Source organism: Pinus tabuliformis, chromosome 4_1, assembly GCF_031772625.1.
Source record: "Pinus tabuliformis cultivar Carrire ecotype Pingquan chromosome 4_1, CPIR1, whole genome shotgun sequence".
Taxonomy (NCBI): domain Eukaryota; kingdom Viridiplantae; phylum Streptophyta; class Pinopsida; order Pinales; family Pinaceae; genus Pinus; species Pinus tabuliformis.
The window spans coordinates 872,349,276-872,362,509 of NC_142303.1; positions in this window are offsets into that span (position 1 = coordinate 872,349,276).

Below are 13,234 nucleotides of genomic sequence, written 5' to 3' on the forward strand. Positions count from 1 at the left end.
AGATTTATCAACTTTAATTCCATCTCCTGAAATGTGATGCCCTAAAACAATCCCTTCTGTAAACATCATAAAACATTTTTCATGGCTTAGTGAAAGGTTTGTTTTGTTACATATTTTAAGAACTTTTTCCAAATTTTCCAAAGCTTCTTCAAATGTATTCCCATAGACTGTAAATTCATCCATATATACCTCTACACAATCATGTATTAGATCAGAAAAAATTCCTAGTACTACTCTTTGGAATGTTGCAGGTGCATTACATAATCCAAAAGGAAGTACTTGGTAGGCATAGGTTCCCCATGGACAAGTAAATGTGGTTTTATATTGATCTTCAGGTGCCACCTAAATCTGATTATAACCAGTAAAACCATCCAAGAATGATAAATACTTCTTAGCTACTAATGTATCTAACACTTGATCTATAAAGCGCAAAGGAAAATGATCTTTAAGGGTAGCTTTATTCAATTCTATATAATCAATGCACACCCTCCATTTTCCATTATTTTTAGGCACAATCACTAAAGGGGAAACCCATTGGTTGTCTGAAATTGGGTAAACAAAGTTTACATTCAACGGTTTTTGCAGCTCTTCTTTTACAATTTTCGTAAGATTTGGATTCATCCTTCTTTGAGGTTGTTTGATAGGTTTACAATTTTCCTCAATGTAGATGTGATGTATACAAGTCTTAGGAATAATTCCTTTCATGTCATTATATTCCCATGAAAATGCAACAGAATGTTGTTGTAATGTTTTGATTAGCTTTTCCTGTTGTAATTTCTCCAAGTTATTGTTTATGTTCAATGTTATCCCTGGAAAGATTTCAATTGTAGAGCTATCAAATTCCTCCATAGAATAAAGAGACATTTGCCTAGATGACAAATGTTCAATATTGGATTTTTCTTGGAATTGATCATGTTAATATTCTAGAGATGATTTAAAATTTTCCATTGTATTCAAGATTTGACTATCTTCACTAATATCTGAAATAGTAAAGAGAGGTTGAATGTCATTTTCATCATCAATCCATTCGTTTTCATCTATTTCTATAATTGTTCTTGCTGGAGGATATAGAGTGAATTTCTTTGTTGAATTCCCATTAGAAATATACATGTCACCAGATCTACAACTAATGAAAGCATCAACTGTGGCCAGCCAAGGTATTCTTAATATAAGTGGATGTCCTCCTAGATTATTCTTCCAGGTTAAGATCATAAAATCAACAGGATATTCCGAAGAATCTAAGGACAGTAAAATATCTTCTAACACACCATCTAGAATGACTATAGATCTATCTGCTAATTGTAGTAATGTAGGTGTGTAAAGAAGATTAGGAAGCTTGAGTTGTTCCATGGTTTGTTTACTCATGATGTTTATAGTTGCTCCTAAATCAATCAATGTATTTGGAATTTCAACTCCATTGATATGTGTTTTCACAATTGGACTTCTTGGATCTACATATTTCTATATGGCAATTTTTCCCATCATTATATCTGCTATTTTTCCCACCAGGTGAATTCTTTTTGTTTCCTTTACTTTTCTTCTTGGTTTCTTTATGCTCAACTCCTTTATTGTTTTAGCTAGTATTGGAATCTCCTTAATGGCTTGTAACAAAGGGATTTTGATACAGACATTTTTCAATTCATCTAGAAAATCATAGTTAGGCAACATAATCTGCTTTTCTACTCCTCTATCAACTTGTAATATTTCAGGAAAAGGAGGTGTAGAAGTAGATATTGGTTGCTCAATGATATGAGTTGAGTTCACTGGTTCTTTTTGTTTTTCATTTTCAGTATTTTGGTTTTGGAGAGATGTTCCTTCAAAATGTTTGTTGGGTTGTAGAGAATCTTCCTTAGAATTATCTTGTTCCTGAATAACTATAGAAGGCATTTCCTTTTCTAATATCCTACCAGATCTTAGTTGAACATCATTGATATCTAGAGGAGTGATCATATAAGTTGGAAATTGTTGTCCTTCCACTATGTAAGTATTCTAAGGATTTTTATTGTTGGGGTTTGGTAATGGTTGGGCAGGTAGTTGATTTGGTCATTGCTAAAATGGTAGTAAGAGTTGAGGATTTTGGTTTTGTTGTGGAATTTGTTGTGGAAATGGTAGTGAAAGTTGAGGGTTCTAATTTTGAAGTTGTGGCTGCTGATTTTGTTGTGGAATTTGTGGGGGGGGATAATTCTGATATGATTAAATATATTGATAATATTGAGAAAAGCTTCCATAAGGATTTTGTACTCCTTGAGCCGAAGGTTGAGATTGAGATTAAGGTTGAGGCGAAGGTTGCTGCCAAGAATTCCTATTTGGTGGGGGTTGAAGATACATTTGATTGTTAAATCCCTAATTTTGTGGCCCTTGCCAAGGTATTCTAGAGACAAAGCAAAGAGATTCTGCTGAATTTGGAATTGTTTTTTCTTGAAAAACATCCTTAAGACCCAGAATTCAAGGACAACCCTTGGTCTCATGGTTTTCTGAACAAATCATACAAGTCTCTATGATTTTTTCATCCAAAGGGCATTCTCTTAAAGAGTGTTTTTTTCTACATTTGGGACAGAAAATAGCTAAAGCATCAACCTCGGCTTCTACTTGTTTTGCAACTTAAGGGTGTCTATTTGCTCACTAAGGCTCCCTAGAATATCTATTTTGAATTGATCAAGAATATTCACAATTTCTTCCCTACTCACTGATCCAGTTGCAAACTTATTCATTCTAACAAGAGAAGGATCTCTTGGACCTTTCCCAGTTTTGGATTTCCCTCTTGAGAGATGAACACATAATTCTCCTATGTCACTTAATGGGAGTTAAAAGATGTCTCCCTTCCCCATCATGTTAAGGATATCTATCGCCTCATCTCTAATGGATTTTAATAGAATAGCTTTTAAGATATCTTCATATAAATTATCCATCTTCGATCTTTTCAAGTTATAGTTGAATATCTCAATTAAATCTTCCAAATTTTCATCCTCTCTTTGTATCATTTTGAACACTTCATCCTTGTGATTGGTAGGTATGGAATAATCCAAATACCTATCCAAAAACGCTTTCTTCATATCTTTCCATGTTCTAATGAACTGAGTGACCAACCACATGAATCACTTCAAAGTAGCTCCTTTCAATGTTGAAGGAAACAAATTAAGTTTTTGAGAGTCTTCTAAGTAATCACAGGTTCTGCACAAGACTTCAAACTCAAATAAAAATGTTTCAGGATCCTCACTTTTTAACCCATGGAAATTTGGAAGGACAGAAGGTGAGATATTTTTCATTGTGGCATTTGTTTCTTCATCAACTATAGGGAATCCCAAAGAATTATCTATTTCCCTATTCCTCTGCCTCCTCCATTATTTTTTCTACCTCCTCCATTATTTCCTCTACCTCTTCCTCTACACCCTCCTCCAAACAATGTGAATTCTCCATCCTCTCCTTCTTTTGCCATTATAGTTTCTTCAGAGTCAGTGTAAGGTTCAGCCTGCAAGGTTACTTTCTCTTCCTCTAGTTCCTCTATTAATGGTATGTGGGAAAGAGGTTCTATTTCTTCTTCCTCACTAGGTATTCCTAATTCTTCAACTAAAATGTGCTCCCATATGGAGGTGAAAAAGGCTACTCCTTCTGTTGGAGACCCAAGAATTTTCTCCTTTAGGACTACCTCAGTAGATGAAATAGGAGATCCTTTTGATTGGATTTCTGACCTTAGAACTTCAAGAGTTCTATGGCAAGGAGTATGAGCTTGAGATGGAGGTGTATCTCTTCTTGTTCTTGGTGGAGTAGGTGGTGTTGTAGCAATTGAACTCCTACCTCTAGATATGAATCTACCCCTAGAGTCTCTTTCTTTATGCATATCATTTTTTTTAATGTAAGAGATAAGGTTACCTAATTACACTTCCCCGGAAACATCACCAAAATGTTTAGTCAATTTAGTTTCCTAAATTTTTTGGATGAATTATCAACTGAGGTTTGTAAGCTGATGAAGTGTAGTGCACTATATGTGCTTAGTTAACCCTTCATTGTTTTTGGGGTCTCTGTTCTTTGATTCCTAATGATGTACAAGCTGGACTATGAGAAACTGAATCTAAACTTCCTAAAGATGAACCAAGAGCTTAAAACTAGTCAAAATCTAAGTTAAAAGAAGGAAAAACAGAACATATGTCCTATCTTGTCATTAATCCTATGTCATGAATCTAATTCTTGAAATTAAAAGGTGAGGTTGTAAGGCATGTTGAAATAAATACAGAGAATGAAATTAAATGAAGTACTTCTAGTTACTCTAACCTTCAATTTTGAAAGATAACCTTCTTGAGATGGAATACAAGTAACTTTCTGTACTCCATCATCTAGAGAACTAAATAAAAGCACGCAGAAGGTAACTGATTGGTTTCAACCATTGTGTAGAGTGAATGTTTAACAATTTAGTTTAGGATGGGTATCATCTTGAAATGGTGATCAAAAACATTCACTAACATAGTGTATTGATAATCTGAACTAGAAAACAAATAACAAAAACAATAAGTAAACTAGTCAACAATGCATTCTTATTACTTTCAACCTTACTTTGTTTAGAAACAAATTTGTTTCCTTTTATGACATGGGTTAGAGAAGCAAGACTGCACAACCAAGTTCTAACATTATGCTACTGATCAAAACTAAAAGGAATCAAACTGCAAGGAATCAACCTAAGTTAGAAATACTGCTAAAAGAAAATGGTGAAATTAAAAGTGAACAAAAAACAAATGGAAAGAAAACCTCATTCAGTGTAGGGGACCTCTACAACTGACTGGGTTGAGCTACTAACTAATTGAAAATGCTCTTTTAAACGATCATTGGTCAACACAAGAATTTATCTTATAAATAGGAACAAAGTCCAAAAATACAGAGCTGAGAGTTTGAACTTAATACATCCAAATATTCAAACCCCTCTCGGTTCTGTACAACCAGTATTTAAAAGAAAATATTCATATCTGTCTTTGAGGAAAACTAGCTACAAGTGGCCTATACGTATTACAAAAAGACTACGTAAATTTTTGATTAGCTATAGGTGACTTGAATTCGAGCAAGATGTTTGCACAGAACCATTAACACAGGTGGCTGATCAGAGTTAATGCTACAACAAAATTGTTGGATTTATTAATTAACCATGAAAGAGTAGATGAAGAGTCCTATTGCTTTCAGGTATCAAACGTTTGACGCCACCTTTGACTACGATCTTGAGCTTTCTTCCTTATCGATTTGGGCTGACTGACTAGGGATGAATCCATGTGGAGACGATTCTAGAGATGCCCATGTGGTCGGTTTGTTCTTTTGACACTTGGAACTTGTTGGACCATGGAAGTAGCTACGGAATACATCATTAGCTATAGAATAATCTGTGTTCTGTATATAATTTGCAAAAACTTATTCAAATAGAAAAAACATAAAAATATAACATGTTAATCATTTAATTCCCTCCTTAAGAAAAAATCTATCATTTATCATTGATGGGGATATGTAATCTTATGGAAAAGAAAGGGAAAGAAGTGAGAAAAGCTGTCAAGGAGAGGGTAATTCTGAGGTTCAACATGCGATATTAAGGAGTGTGATGAAGTTCGAAGGAACTGTGAGGAACAAGAGGTGACTATGCCAAAGGTGAAATCTAACGAATTTAGCTATAAATATGACCATTGAAAGGAAAAAGGGAATTGTTAAAAGGAAATTACCATTGAGAGGCATGGGAGAAAAGCATTTATGAAGCACAACTAGTTGTATCTAACCCATAACTACATTAAATGAACCAAATATAATCCAATCATGAGCCTGGGAATTGAAAATTGTTATAAAACCCGCATCCCACACCACATTTTACAATTTTCTCCCTAGAGAGATCAGAAATTGCACCTAAGTAAAGAAGAGTTATTGCATGTCTGAGTGGAGCTCGAAAGAATTGGTGAGCATATTTACAAAGAAAGGAGTAGCTGGTATCATGGAGTCACAAGCAAGAATGACCACAGGGGAGAATGTATCCATGTCCCTAACATGCTTAAGGTCGCCAAGAAAGGTGCCTGTACAACAAGAATAATCAAAAGCATAGGCACAACCACAATTGTAGCCACAGAAGATGAAGGAGAAGAGACCAGCTAAGGTCTCTGCATCATAATGAAGAACATCACTATGGAAGAAGACATAGAAGGAAGTGCGGGCGAAAAACATGGAGGACAAGGGAAAAAATCCCATGCAGAAAGGAAAGAGACCAATGCAGGAGGAGGGACCTTAGCAGGTCCATGATAGTGAGGAAGGAGTTGAGTTTCAACAAAAAGAGACAAAGGATGTGGAGATTCCCTCTATGCTCCTAGCATACATGCCATTGGGAAAGTCGAGCGCAAAGCCGATTAGGGAGCCAAAGGAAGGGAAATTTTCCACTTACATGCCACGATTGCTAAAGGAAGTGCCTTTTGAAGGAGAAGTGTTGGGTAAGATCTTGTAGCTCAAAATGGAGGACTGGGATTTTAGTGAAATAAGAAAATTCCCATAGTTTGAACTCCGTAGGTACCTGAAGAAAGTTTACTACCCAAATAGAAAATTTACAAGATCGTAACCATAAGAATGGGTTGTGGGAGTGCAAGGAGCAGGGATTTTTAACATGTTGAATGTGCCACACTTTGGTCAAATTCCATTCAGTACAATATGTGTGTGGCAGCTCCTCATACTGGTGCATGATGATTGCATTTGGAAAGGGACGAGGATCTCGATTGATGAGATGCTCATCTAAAGAATAACAATGATACCATATCAAGGAAAGGACTCCGTAGATGAATTCATGGGTAAAAAAAATATAAGGAGATGGCCTAGTGTTATAGACATATTTGGGCACTGTAACCCCAAACTCATATGTCCATAAACTAAGGGCTCCTTAAGCCCCTAAAAGTGTTGTTTCATACCCTAAAGGATCATGGTCAATTGATTACATCATTTCCCAGAAGTTCCACGTGAAAAACTACATAGAACTGGCCAAAACTGGACCATACAGACTGCTTCATGGGCAAGGTGCGATGCATACTAATTGCCAAATTGGCCAGGTGTGATGCATACTAAAATAGATTTTTGTGGGGTGCGATGAGTGAGAATAGACAAATGGCAGAGATAGTTTGCAAGGTGGATGATAATGGAATCTTCCAGAAACTTCTCCTATGACACTTATCTCTCTGAATTCACCCAGGGATGAGTAAGAGATCAATGAAATCTCCAAGCGGAACCAAGAACTATTAATGGAATGACACTAATCAAAAACCCAGAGCTGACTCACACCCTTGCAAGACATATATAAATGGATCCCTTATCTGAGAGATCTGGAGCCTGGAATTTTGTATTTTGTAAGGAAGTGTTGTCGGTTTGTTGGTGAGAAGAGACATTGCATTGTTGGGTGATTTGCTTGTTCATGAGGTGAAGAGGGCTTCTACAACTGAGAGGATGATGGTGGATCAGATACCTGGGTTGTAATCCTCCCTTACATTACTATTAATAAAGTTCTTTGAGCTTTCCTCCATATAATCATGTATTTGTGAATCTTGTTTATGAATGCAATTGTATGGTCAATGTGTTTCTGATTTTGCATTGTATTTGATGTTTTAGATAGAGATGCTTTGATAGTTTGCTATTACTTTGACTCTACAGGTACTCTTTGAAGTGGGACAAGTAGGAGAGGAGTGGCAAATTCCATCATGGAAAGGAGAAATAAAGCTAGGATCAAGGTAGAAGATCCAGGTTGGTCCTCTTTTCTTCTCTTCCATCTATCACACTTAATGGAACTCTTAAAAAGCTTTCATTGTTTGTTTCTAAGATAGCTACCCATCTTAGTGGGACTAGTAGTTCGAATCAACACTAGTTTTCCCTAAAACAAAATGGCGACTTCACTGGGGAATGAATAGTTTGTTTTGTTTTTTTATTGTTGCTTTATAAACTACAGATGGAGCCTGAATTTAGCCAGCTAGCCTTCGAAACGCCTTTGCTATGCAATTGCGAAGTAGATGAATGTTCCTTCAGTCAATCTCCAGGTTGGTTTATGAATTGAACATCTGAGTTACAAATAATTCTAAGTGCCCTTGTGGTAGCTCAAAACCTCATCAGATCTTACCCTTATGCTTTGTTTTTACTATCCATCATTACTCAGCCTAAATCACTAAACTTAGCTGCAAATTTTGAGCAAAAACCAAGCTCAGTTTCGCTCCCTGGTCCATCGCATTGTCTGTAACTGTGCAACCTGGATGCATTCCACCTCCCATGTGTTGTAGGTTATATGCATCCCTGTTTCCCTATGTTGCAGGTACAATGATTGAGTGATATTGCTTTCTTCTCTAAAATGTGGTTTTTTCCTCCTTGTTTTCATCTTTATTCAGTAGTTTTGCTATACATGATCAGTACCTTCTTATTGAAACCTTTTTCCTTCACATATTTCAGCCTCCATCAGTTAGGAATTGTAAATGTTTTGTGTATTTTTCAATCATTTACAGTCTTCCTTTGTTGAAAGTAGCCTAATCGAACTGTCGTTTTTTATGCAAGTGTCGTAATTGTCATTTTAGATCAAAAGAAGAGTGTCGTAAAGTCTTCCTCTTCTAGATAGTTGATTGTACATTTGTCATTGTACTTGATTTTGAAATTATTAGTCTTTGAAGTGTTGAAAATAGTTTTCAATTCAAAAATCGAAAAGTGTCGTCTTAGTCTTCCTCATGTTTTGAGAAGAAAATTGTTAGTAATGTCACTTTGAAAGAAAATAGTTCAGATCTATACTTAGCTTTCCTTTTTTGGCATTCACACATTAAGGAAGCAAAAAAAAAATACATGCATGTGCATCTGCATTTTGACTGCATGCAAAATTTGATTTAGGAAAGTGAATTTAGTGTGTGCTCTATGCTCTCTGCTGAAAGAAAATCATTATCTTCTTTGCTTTGTAGTTAAGATTTTCATTGCTAAAAGAACATAAGCAACGGTTTATCATTTTAGATTGCATATTTAGGAATTTCACATCTACATCACGTGGTGAACCTTGAAAGACAAAATTCTCAGCAAGATCAACTCTAAAATAAACCTCAATGAACATAAAAACGCTTTGGAACCTAACACAACACATCTAGAATTCTAGGCTAGAGACGTGTTCCGGCGTCGTAAAACCTAGTAACTATCGTTTTCATCGAAGGTTGGGTGATTCCTCCTCTTTGATCTGACAAGTGCCAGTACAGACTTGTACTCCCTGTACCATAGAGTATATATTGGGAGACTGTAATAGGGTAATATCCTTTATCCTTAGGAAGCCGTGTCCGCCCTATCGATCGTAATGCACTGCACACAGCATTCGGAAGATTGACTGCCATACATAAGTCCTTGGTAATTTCTCTATCATTTATCACCAAGGTGTATTTTGCAGTTTTACGATTAGTTTAGTAAACCCTTTGTCTAGATTTCCAGAGCAGCCACTTTCATTCCTTTTCGACTCCTTAAAAGAAGAGGTCCATCTAAGCACTTGTCACTTCAGGATCATTAAAAATCGAAGGTGACTAGAGTCACCTTTAGCTTTTTCTCGACTCTTAAAAATTGAAAAAGCAAGTTGCATCGAAGTGTCTTAAAATTCATTTAAATCAAAATAACATTTTTCCCCTTTAATTTTTGAGTTGATCAAGTAATCCACAATTGTGGAAGAAAGTCAATCAAAACCCCATCATTTGCAGAGACTAGCGAGTCAACCGTCTTTGACCCCAGAAACGAAACCAACCCGGGCAAAACAGTCTCGTTTAACTGAGTCCAATTCACCTGATTTATATGAAACTTGTGTTTCAACATCGTCAGAGAATACAGTTACTCCAATTATCTCTGGTACATCTGCCTTTACAGAGAAAGTTATGCAGTTATAAGAGGACATTAGAACTGATCCTAATGTAATGGTAGACATCTCTATTCCTGAAACAGCTCCACCTAGGACTGATCCATAAACTGAAGTTCACTTACCTGAACATCTGGAAGTTGAGTTCTAGATTTCAGAAGGTGTCACCCCTCCAGTATCTATTACTGTAGAAGCTACACTTTCTTTGGCTCCAAAAATATTTTACGGACCTAACAGTCTACCTCTTCCACCTAGATTGATTTCTATAGAAGAGATAGTAGAGGATCTTCCACCCTGTACTCCAGTGCATTTTGGAACTGGGATCCACCTACATCCTTCTATTACAGAAGTTAGTCCTTGTAATCATCCTTCATCGCAAGTTCCTGTCGAATCGCTAGGAAATCTTTTGGATAGACTAAATATGTCTGAGAAACCATCAACATCTAGGACTGTGTCAATTGATACAGCTATGATGGAGCTTCCTACTACCGTTCCTACAATGGTATTTGGTATACAATTTGTCCCGGCTAGTTATCAACAACAAGCCGGAGTCCACTCAAGGACTGTTTCGATGACACGGTCTGTTCCTATTCCTTCATCTGAGATCTCATCTGGTATTTCTTATGTTGAAACTCAACAAATTGATCCAATGTGTCTTCAAAGGCCAATCTACCCTTTAATTACTGGATTACCACCATATGGGGGGTAGTATGCCTTTTCATTGTTCCCTCCTAGGGAACAACCATATGAGAGTTTACAACAAAATTCAGGTCAAACTGGAATTACATCCAATGGTTGGGTACCAATACTGCCCCAAAAACCAAGGGTTGTATATTCAATGCAGCCAGTCAATGCTATGTCGAATATTCCCACTACACCTGCTATTGTGACTGTATCGCAAGTAGAAGCGCTACCTTTTGTATGTTAACCTCAAGTCTCTCAAGTTGCAATACAACAGCCTCTCGTCTTAGCGATTCAATCACAACCTCAGGTTAGTGCCTCCTTATTTGGAGTGACTCAGGCTTAAACAGGTATTATCACTCCTCATCTTGGTCAATCATCCAGTATTGGACAACAGCAAATGGTCCAACAACCATGGCTGGTGCAATATCAACAACCACAGTTCCAGTAATCATACTAAGGACCTGAGCAATAGGGATTTGTAAGTAACGAGCAACCGCATTTCCAAAGCAGTTATCAACAACCATACTATAATGATTATGCCCATCAACCTTATCAAAGTTACCAGCATCAAATACATTATGCTGGTATGCAAAGACCTACTGCTCAGGCGATTCCATCTTATCCTGGGTATGCTTCACCTAACTTGAATCAACAGTTGCCCTTTGTTGCAACTCTAGAATTACCATATCTAAATCTGCTGACGAATGATCCAATTTCTTACGCCCCTTGGTGGCTTGATATTCCTCATAAACTTCCCTCTGATATTCCTAATTCAATGGAAATCTAGGTGAAGATCCATCGAATCATGTGATGACATTCCATTTGTGGTGTTCATCCAACACCCTGAATGATGATTTGATTATGTTTCACCTTTTTCAGTGAACGTTAACTGGTCTAGCAACTAAATGGTATATAGAATTTCCTAGAGCTTCGTTTGATAACTTCATCACCCTTGCCACTACCTTTTTAACCCATTTTCAGTTACCCATAAGGTACGAAATAGGGACATAACTCCTTATTAACTTAAAACAGAGGACAGCTACTCACATATTTGATCATATCCATGAGTGGCGGCGTCATCAAAGAATGGTGAAGACGTGCATTCCTGGTCAGCTTTTAGATGAATGGTTTATAAAGTCATTGTTACCCTCTATTACAGAGGATGTGGCTAAGGGAAGAGTTGTCACTGAAGAGCAAGTCATTGCTCGTGCACAATATTTAGACTTGATCTATACTCAGTCTGGCATGCTCTACGACAAAATTCCTGACGCTTCTAGACCAGAATTTTCTGTTCCTCCCCCTCCTAAATCAAACAAAGACTCTCATGCCGGAGATGGAATGATAGGTATGACAAGAATGAAAACCACAAAGGCTACATCTAAAAAAGTCCATATGGTTTCTAGTCAAAAAGCAGATGAATAACCTCTCACCTTGAAGGTTAATGCCTTGTCAACCAACAAAGGCAAAAATCCTAAGCAACTATGGGGCAAGAAGAAAGGGACAAACAAAAAGAAGAAACAAGAAGATTCAAATCCTAAGAAACCTTTTGGAAACCCTGTTGGAAAGAAAAACCTAATCAGCAATGTTTCATATGTGATGAGGACCATTACACAAAAGATTGTCCAAGTCAAGAAGTTTTTCAAAAAGACTTCAAATACCTCAGCGATATTGACTGATCTGTTTCCAAATCTAGAAACTAATTTGCTTGCTAGTGATCGTGATTCCCCATCCCAAGTGCTTATGCTATCCATCTCAAAACAGCGAAATGATGATTTGATATCTACAAGGAATAAAGATTATGGAAATCCACAATCATCAAATGGAAAGGATACAAATCAACCCAATAGTTCGACAACAACTTCGTCAGAAGTTGTTCCACCAAAATTCATGAATTAACAATAAAACTACCTAAGGGAGTAGTACATAAATCGACATTTCATCCTCGTGCTCGAGCAGCACAGAATTATAATATAGTGGAAGATCTAGCCTAATTGCCATCCGCTATATCGACACTTGAAGCACTCCAGAATTGCCCATCCCAAAAATAGGCTTTGTTATCAGCGATAGGTGGGATTGATCCAGTGGATTCCAATCTAGTGGCCTTTAATCATAAAGGATACGAACCTCAGTTACCATCACAACTCGCTTTCCTCATACAGGTAAAAGCCCTCAACAAAACTATTCATTGAACAATCATTGATGAGGGAGCATCTACCTGTATTATGTCAATGAGTTGCTGGAAAAATTTAGGCTCTCCACCCTTGTCACGATCATCAATGACATTAAAAGCGTTCAATGGAAGAACATACACACCATAAGGGATATTAAGTAACTTGCAAATTGAACTAGGGGGCAAGACAGTAGAAATTGAAGTCGAGGTCATCGATGGAAACCTTGACTACAACATACTACTAGGCAGGCCTTGGATTTATGCTATGGCTGCTATTGTGTCAATATATTTTAGAAAGATTGCATTTCCCTTCCAAGGTGGAATTACAATCATTGACCAACAAACCTTTTTCCCCAACAGTTCGCAACTTACTGGAAGCATTCCATTAATCCATGGAAGCTCTCAATCGCTTCAACATGTCGGAGTAGGTCTCCTAAAAGACTCATCCTTAATGGGTACTTTTGCCCTCCCGCCTCCAAATAATCTGGCAGAAGTGGCCACAGTGGAAACCTATCATATGATATCTTCTACATCATCAA